Below are 9428 nucleotides of genomic sequence, written 5' to 3'. Positions count from 1 at the left end.
TTTACCCTGTGCATTTGCACTAAATTTTTTCTAATTGTCATTCCCCTTCTATCAAAGGATATATACTATTTAATACTTAAACAGTGTTTAAGTGCCAGGAACTGTTTTAAGCACATTTCATGTATTAATTCACTTAAACCTTCATAACAACCCCATGGGATAGGTACTTTTTAATTTACTCCCCTGCCCCTGCCCCATGTTGTGAGGTTTGGTTTTTCTGTTTGTTTGTTTTGGTTTTTTGGCCTTGCAGCATGAGGGATCTTAGTTCCCCCGATCAGGGATCCAACCGTGCACCCTTCAGTGGAAGTGTGGAGTCTTTTTTTTTTTTTTTTTTACTTTTATTTGCATTTATTTTTTGCAGCATTTATTCCCAGGCCATAAGTTTTTGTTTCTTCAATTTCTTCTGGGATATCTTTTTCTTCTGGGCAGCCTCCTCTTCTGATTTAGGAACAATCTGTTATTTTTCAGTAAGGATCATGTCAATGTGGCAGGGAGAGCTCATGTATGGGTTGATCCGACCATGAGCTCTGTAAGTCCTGCGCCGCATCTTGGGGGCTTTGTTCACCTGGATATGCTCAATGACCAGAGAATCTACATCTAAGCCCTACAGTTCAGCATTACTCTCTGCATTTTTGAGCATGTGCAGTAAAAATTAAGCACTCTTTTTGGGCCACCGACCCTGCGTCCAGCCCCACTGTTTGGCCTGGGCACACCTACCAGCTCCAACATTGTAACAACGGAATGGCACACATAGCTTCTTTAAGGTGACATCCTTCAGATACTTGGTGGCTTTTCGGATATGCATACCCTCAATGGCCTGGGCTGTTTCACGAGTGTTCTTAAAGTGAACACGAAGATTTGAACCTCTCGACTTGCATGATTTTGTGGGGTTTTCTGGGTCAAGTGAATAGCGAACCATTTTTAGAGGTCACCTCAGGCTGCTGACCGGAAAAGAAGTGTGGAGTCTTTCTTAACCACTGGACCACCAGGAAAGTCCTGTTGTGAGTTTATTTTTTGACATTATAGTTTTAAGGCCCAGCTCATTTGTGAGAATACTGTACTTTCTCATTTCTCCAATTCAGCAGTCTATTTGTCTTGGCCTGTTATCCCTACTTCAGTTAAGCTTATTTCTCCCTCTCTCCTATCATTCAAATAAGTCTGATCTATCATTACTTCCTGACTGTAGTTTGTTTTTTGTGTTTTTTTGCGGTACGCAGGTCTCTCACTGTTGTGGCCTCTCCCACTGCGGAGCACAGGCTCCGGACGCGCAGGCTCAGCGTCCATGGCTCATGGGCCCAGCCGCTCCGCGGCATGCAGGATCCTCCCGGACCGGGGCACGAACCCGTGTCCCCTGCATCGGCAGGCGGACTCAACCACTGCGCCACCAGGGAAGCCCCCCTGACTGTAGTTTTTATTCTGATGTCTATATGTGCCTTCACTCTTAATTTTCTTATAGGGCAAGTATGGAATAGCTTCAAGTGGGTTCAAGCATCTGACTTCTTATGTCTTCTAGCAGTCATGCCTAACACACAGAAATACATAATATTTTACAAACTGCTTTCCTTTTTTATATTAAAGGCTTCATCTTGTTTGTTCTTAAGTAGTGTAGAAAATGGGTTTCACTTCAGAATAGTGAAGGATCATTTCAAAATTTTTTTTTTACAGAAAGGGGGCCCCAGTCTGATATGGTTGAGACCACTCTCCCTGTCTGAGCTTCTTGAGTAAATGAGAGAGAACCCCAACATCACAGAGTTGATGAGAAAAAGCACCATACGTGTGCTCAGCGCACGGTAATTCAATTTCAGCTCCCTTTCTGGTCTACATTTTCTCTCCCACACCTTGCTCAAGGGATAACCCCAGCACCAGCAACCAGCTTGATGAATGAAGGAACAAAGCATTTTCTGGTGAAAGCAATCTCATCCAGCGGCTAGGTGACACGAAGGCAAGCACCCAGGGAATGCTAGGAGTTTTCAGTCCGGCTTCACAGCCTCTATACAGAACAGAACCAGAGCTGCCTTTCCCAGCAAGGTTAAGAGGCAAGAACAGGGATGTGCCTTGCTCCATATACGGGGAGGCCTGGGAGAACTGGCATAGGGAGGAGACAGACCCACAGGACTACTGTGGGATCAGAAACAGGTCTTAATCCTGACTGCTCCTTAGAATCACCTGGGGAACTTTTAAAGCATTCCGATACCAAGCTCCCAGCCCAGACAAATCATAACCTCTGGGGGCTGGGCCCAGGTATTAGTTTTCAAAAGTTCCCCCATGTGATTCCAGCAAAGAGTGGAAAATACCAGACATAAACAAAGAGTGACCAGTTTAATGCCCTCTGAGGTGTTTTTGTTATCCCCAACTTTACAAATAAGAAATTAAGATGTGACTTGTCCCAGACACACAGCCAGAAGATGGAAATTTGAATACAGGCTGGGCTAATGTGAAAACCCATTTTTAAAGAGCCATCTAGCGGTTTTAATCCTTCATCTTATCCTTCCCACCTGCCTATCCCTGTGACTTCAGAAACCCCTTTCTTGAAATCTGCCCAGACCCCTTTTACCACAAATGTCCCTCTTGACCTTGGACCCCTCAAATCCATGCCCCTTCAACTCAAACTGGACAGTGGACTCAAAAGTGGGTAAGGACCAGGGTCAGTGGAAACACTCTTCGTATGCACTGGGGAATGCAAGAATGCACTGGGGGCGCTCTTGCTTGCCCAGCACCAAAATGGGTCAGTTTTGCTTAAAAGCCGTTCCTTGAGTGCTTACTGCATACCAGTGTTAGCCTGCCACATAACAGCTAATGCTTACTGAGCAGTGTCACTCTGTGTTGAGTGCCATATATGCATCACATCACTGTGTTCTCAAGATATTTTCAGGAGGTAATTATTTTCTATTATTACCCATTTTATGGATGAGAAAAATGAAAGTGTCAAAAATTATGCAGCTGGTCATTGAGCTATAAGTGAGGAAGCCAGGATTCAAACCCTGGCTACTGGCTTCAAAGCCTGAAGGCCTTAACATTATACTCCTCCCTGAACTAGCACTTCATTAGCTGTTGGGGCAATCCTTGTTCCAGCTCTGCCATGGTGCCCCTGCGTGACCTTGGGCAAATCCACCTTCTCATCTCTAAACATAGAACTGGGACTATGGACTCTAAGGCCACTTCCAGTTAAGTGGTCTTGCAACTTGGGTTACACCATTACAGCTCAATCACTCCTGGGCTGTGACCTTGGACAACTTGTCCAGCCTTCTCTACTAGGATGAGTACATTCGCCTTATTCTTGTCACCTGCTGTAAAGTCCAAAAAGTTGGCCCTGGTTCAGGAACCAATCTTGGATGATGCACTTAAAAAAACCCTTCTTTCCATTCACCTCTATGAGAATCCAAATCATTTGAGGAAAGGAATGGAGTGTTCTTCCAGGTCAATAGGCTGCAGCTGCTGAAGGCAATTCAATAGCTTTAATCACCAGGTCCACTGTCAAAATCTAATTGATCACTTGCATGTACCTGCTTAACCAGTATTTTCTTCCTCCAGCAACTAAGAAATGCTGCATTAACTTCAACCACCCACTTTTGAAACCAGAGAAGGTGTGTTCATCTCTGCAACAGCCTTGTCTGGCCATGGAATTCTGGGGTGTTCTAAGACTCCATTAAAAAAAAAAAAAAAAGGAAAAAAAAGGTGTGCACTTTTCTCTATAAAGTTGAAAAAATTAAAAGGCCCCAAATGTAAGTTTGATGTTTACCGGTCCTCATATAAAATGCAATACTCACCAATGTTCCCACATTCCTATAAGGGTGATGTCAAGACCAGGAGACCGGAGTTGCCATAGCAACTAGTCATAGCTTTGAAGCATGCCCATGACACAAGGTTAATAGTGAACATGGACAGACGGAATCAATGTCAACCCATCCACATTAGCACAGCTTTGTCATCCTTGACAGTGACATTTTAGTCATTAAATTAAGCATTAGTCATTAAATTAAGCCAGGTAGGCCTTTGGCAAGAAATACCTTGACTGCCTAACAGTTGTGGTACTTGCCCAGATGACATGTACATAAACCTCAGATGTGCATGCTTCAAATGTGTAATAAGGATAAAGCTAAGATTAGCATTTTAGCTGTATAAATACTTGCTCATTACAGTATGCCTAACTTTCTAGAAAACAAATTTAACAAGTTACCTCTAGAAAGGAGGTAAGTCTTCTCCAGTGTCTGTACAATTTACTTTTACCATAAACATGACAGTCACTAAGTGGCATCTTATGATTGGGTTGTAAAATAAAAATGCAGTGAGCAGAAAACAAGGGCTGTGGAGCCAAGTATGGCCTCAGTGCTGAATACACTACAGATCTTCCTCAACTTATGATGGGGTTACATCTTGATAAACCAGTCATAAATTGAAAATACAAGTCAAAACCACATTTAATTAATACATCTAACCTACCAACATCACAGTTTAATCTAGCCTACCTTAAACGTGTTCAGAACACTCACATTAGCCTACAGTTGGGCAAAATCATCTAACATAAAGTACTGAACCTCTCATGTAACTCACTGAATACAGAAAGCGAAAAACAAAATTGGGTGTATGAGTCCAGAATGCTTTTTAAGTGTATTTGTCGTTTATTCTCGTGATCACGTAGCTGACTGGGAGCCACTGCTTGGCTTGCTGCCCCTGCACCAAGAGTATACATACTGCCGGGGCTTCCCTGGTGGCGCAGTGGCTGAGTCCGCCTGCCGATGCAGGGGACGCGGGTTCGTGCCCCGGTCGGGGAGGATCCCACATGCCGCGGAGCGGCTGGGCCCTTGAGCCTCGGCCGCTGTGCCTGCGCGTCCGTACCGCAAAAAAAAAAAAAAAGTATACTGCCAAACATCACTAGCCAAGGAGATCAAAATTCATAGTTTAAGCCTATTGCTTTTTCACCACCGTAGTCAAAAAAAATCACCTCGAACCGTCAATAAGTCCAAGAGTGTTCGTACTTGCTTGGTAGGATGAGGAATTATGTATGAGGAGCTTTTCTGCCCTCTGTTTAACAGGGATACTCGCCTCCCAAGTGATGAAGCATTACGTAAGAAAAAGGATAGTGTTTGGCAGAGCTGTACTCAAAAACAAAACTTCCTTTCCTGGAGGATCTAGCTGGCCAGAGTGAGTAGGCATGGTGGGGCAGTGATGGGGCAAAAAAAATTGTTTTTAAACTTCCTGACTACTCCACCAGTTTTCACCCGAGCTTCCAGCACCTGAAAAGGAAGTTACTTTCTTAGCCCTCTCCAAACTATCAGTGTTCACCTACTCTGTTTACAAAGTGGGCAACTTCTACTTCCAACCTCACTTCTGGAAGCCACTTTCATTTCAAACGGACTGCTATACATTGGCCAACTGAAAACCAACCAGGATTGCCAGTTCAGTGAATTTCCTGTCCCCATTAAACCCCAGACAGCTGGGACACATGAGCCAGCCTTTTCATTAGGGCAGTAACACTCCCAACTTCTTGGCCTTCCTGCCAGTACTAAAGCTGGACAAATTATCCCACACTGCTTGTAATGGCAATAGGGCTGAAGGAAAGTCAAAAAATCATTAAACTGGAATTGGTGTAAATTCATGGTTTTAGAATCCTTTCACTTTTACCGCCAAGCAGTTATGTACTCCTGCCCTCTTCTACTTTATGATTAAGATACTCACACTCACTTCTTCACTTCATTCTTCACATAGCCTTTAACTGCGAGCTCTGCCTTTAGTACACAGCCCTTACCATCTGACTCAATTCACTCGTTTTCCACTTCTAGGTAAGGGGCTTTACAAAGCACTCTCAAGATTATTTGCCACCTCAAGATCCAAGAGCCTTTCTCTTAGGGTATTTAAAAGCCCTACAACCAACACCTCTTAACTTATCCTAATCTGAAACAGGGGGGAACTTACATTTAGTTCAAGGTCTCAACATCCTAATATTGAACACAAGTCAAATATTACCGGTTTTGAGATACTGAGCTGGTATTATGCCCTATCACTGTACCCCATTCCCCATTAAATGCCTGCGTCATAGACTACCATGTGGGGAAGGTGTGACACGAAAAGGATTAAATAACAAATCAACATTCCAATTTGTATTTATTTGCAAAGCACTCTTATTGAAGCTTAACATGGATTTTATCTAAACTAAAAATAAATTCTCATTATAAAAAATTCTGGTGGCAGAGAGCCAGCTGGATTGGGTTAAAAGTACTAGCTGCCTAAGTTTAAAAGGATTTAGAAATTGTTTCCTGCGGGAGTTATTCTCTCAAAAATAACTTTCAGCTCTCAAAACTTGATATACTGATGATGATATACTGAGCATTTCCATTCCTCTTTCCAAATGTTCAATACAAACAGCCACCTCCACCCCCCTCCAAGGCAGCATTCATTAAGCAGTTTTTCAGCAACTTTCCCTCTTGGCTCTGATTTGAGGTTTTGGGACTTAACAAAAAAAATGACCTCTAGGGCTTCCCTGGTGGCGCAGTGGTTGAGTCCGCCTGCCGATGCAGGGGACACGGGTTCGTGCCCCGGTACGGCAAGATCCCACATGCTGCGTAGCGGCTGGGCCCGTGAGCCATGGCCGCTGAGCCTGCGCGTCCGGAGCCTGTGCTCCGCAACGGGAGAGGCCACAACAGTGAGAGGCCTGCGTACCACAAAAAAAAAAAATGACCTCTAAAGAATGCTAAGTTGCCCCCAAATGAAATCTGAATGAGTTATGTACTGAAGCAAAAATGCCAATTCACAAGTGAATAGGACTTCAAAAAGAGGGGAAAAGTCACCTACAGACTACTTTTCTGGAAGGTGTAATTTTGCTCTGGAAATAAAGGAAATATTCTCCATCTCAGGACCTCTCCAAATGAGACTATCAAGGAAGCTAAGTATCAATGTTTCCAGAGATTTTCACTTCAAGACCAAGTACATACATGTACTAACAGCTAAGGCACTAAGTGGCCAGATTCTAAGACTTTAGTAAAATAATCATATAATACAATGTTTTATGTATGTCAGAGAAGAACCAAGGAAAAACTAAGGATGAGAAGTAATGTTCTACACATGTATTTCATGTATTAGTCTGGGAAACATTTTGGCTGTTGTCACATCTTCCATCCAGGTAGTTAGAGGAAGAACTGGGATACAAAATGATGAGAATACCATATTATGAATTTCTGCAATTCCAATAAGCAAAAATTTGTACAAAATTAAGCAGTTATACCAGGTTTATCAAGACAAATTTTCAATATCTCTTTCAAATTTTCTATCTTCTCTGAAGTGTGCTGTATACAGCTGAATTTGTTTGAAGTATCCAACGAATTTAATAAAGTAGGATGAAGAGAACTTGTGTGGACATATAAAATTGAATTCAACACTATCAGAATGTTTTGATAAAAATATACTCCAACCCAGTTTTTCTTCAGCTACTTTAATTATAAAAATCTTCCATATTCTCAAAAAAAAAAAAAAGGAAAACCAGAAGGCAACAGTCTAGTACAAAAATATACAACTGGAAGACATTACCACCAACCAGGTCTGACAACTAAATCATGTTGGGGATTCTGAAAATAAAAGCACACTAATACAAAGTACTAAACCAGTGGTTCCTATATAACCAGGGATGGAAAAATGAGTCAGTAGGCCTGGAAAAGTCCATTCCTGATAAAGAAGCACTGTAAGAATATAAACTATAACTCTACAATAAAAGCAACCAGGACTTTCCATCCAGACATGGGTGAGTCTTAAAAGGTGGTGATGCCATCTACTGATCACATGATCTTTTAAGGAACTGTAAAAAGCCATAGAAACAGTAGATAAAAGGTATCTACATCTCATAAAAATAAAATTTCTCTGGCTAATTTATCTTTGTCTTTACCTTTCTGCTTAAGACATGGAGGTCAGAAATAACCCACAATGAACTGAGAACCACAGAATATTAACTATTCTTGAAAGCATAAAAACCAACTATAATCCTTAGATATGTTCCTTAAATTATCACCAAGTATTAATAGTGACCTCTAGTGAACACCTGTAATCATTACACCACAAGTCAAACTTTCTGTGACTACTTTCAGTATCATATTCAACTGAGAATGCAAGACAAAACTGGCCAACGGGACTTGTTAATTTCAGAAATTACAGTAGAGAACGTTTTAATAGCCAGAATGTAAGGTTTTAACGATTTCTATCTTCCATATTTTTAAACAAGCCATTAAATTGTGCTAGGGTTTCTGGTTAAAGTGATTGCAAATTTGGACCCTAAGGATAAATCCTAGAGGTTAATTTTAATATCAGGTCTGTATTAGCCACTTTATAGCTATAATCCACTATCCTTTTTACAGAAACCCTTCCAATTTAAGACTCTGCAAGTTGTATACTGCCAAAAATGCCCATGTAGATTTATAAGAGCAGTGTAATATTGATGTACCGAATTACTTCCATGAATTCTTAGCTATCTTGCCTTGCTTGACCCCAACAAAGGTTTTAAGCTATGAAATGCCAGAAGACAAAAGGCCCAAAGCCCGAGCTCCCAGTAAATCAACAGCCAGTCTTAAAAGTATCTTCTGTAACGAGGCTCATACTTAACTCCACTGACACCAATTCTCCCCCTCTGACACCCAGGACTCTCCCTCCCTTGATATGTGCATGAAGGGTGAAGAAGGACCACTGGAAATAATTTGTTTAGGATCTGCATCTTATAAAACATCCTTATAGATTAATATAATGACTTATCTTTCATATTAATGTCAGTACAGCATAATCCAAAACTATCTTTAAACAGCACATTTAAGGAAACTAAGCCAAAAGACTGTTGCATTATGATTTAATCTAATTGCACAAAAATTTGAAATTACAACTCCTCTAGATTTCTAAGAGGAAGGTTATGCATGCCTCCATATTCAATTCTGCACTGTTACATTTGAACCATATAGTGAATTTCACATCATGATGGATCAATTTAGAATCCCCATGCAACACCTCAAATTATATAAAATGGAAGCAATTTTTAAAAGCTTTGTGGAACGTATTCATGATAATTTTTTTTTTTTTAAACCAGCAACTTTGGATTATAATGTATCAGGGGGATATATTTTAAAATGTTGGTCACTGAATATCAAGGACTTTGAACTGGCTTCTACTCCTAAAAATGTATCATCGCTTAGATGGACAACCATAAATTTCCTTCACGTCAAAAGCCTCAAATTGTGTTTCTTACAGAATAAGATTTGTGTAACCAATTGCCTTCTATGGGACAAGAAATATGGTAATAGTGGGTTCAACTATTACACAATTATGTTAATATTTTATTTTCAAAAGCACTTTACAAGAAAATGTAAGTATGGCTTCCAATAGGAATGTTATACCTGGACTTGATTGGTACCAAGCTCAGATTTTAGTTTTGCAAGGAAAAACAGGCTTTCAGGTTAAAC

At 41.0% G+C, this 9428-nt stretch overlaps 1 pseudogene across 1 annotated transcript; it reads right to left on the bottom strand.

Annotated features, from left to right (window-relative positions):
* Window positions 1-224: 224 nt before the first annotated feature.
* On the bottom strand, window positions 225-924 carry LOC309966796 (large ribosomal subunit protein uL22-like; annotated as a pseudogene). The gene has a single exon. The product of its transcript is annotated as a large ribosomal subunit protein uL22-like (transcript).
* Window positions 925-9428: the final 8504 nt, after the last annotated feature.

Source organism: Leucopleurus acutus (assembly GCF_964270905.1).
Source record: "Leucopleurus acutus genome assembly, chromosome: 10".
Lineage (NCBI taxonomy): Eukaryota > Metazoa > Chordata > Mammalia > Artiodactyla > Delphinidae > Leucopleurus > Leucopleurus acutus.
Note: the sequence above shows the minus strand (reverse complement) of the source record. Positions and strands in the feature narration are given on the sequence as shown.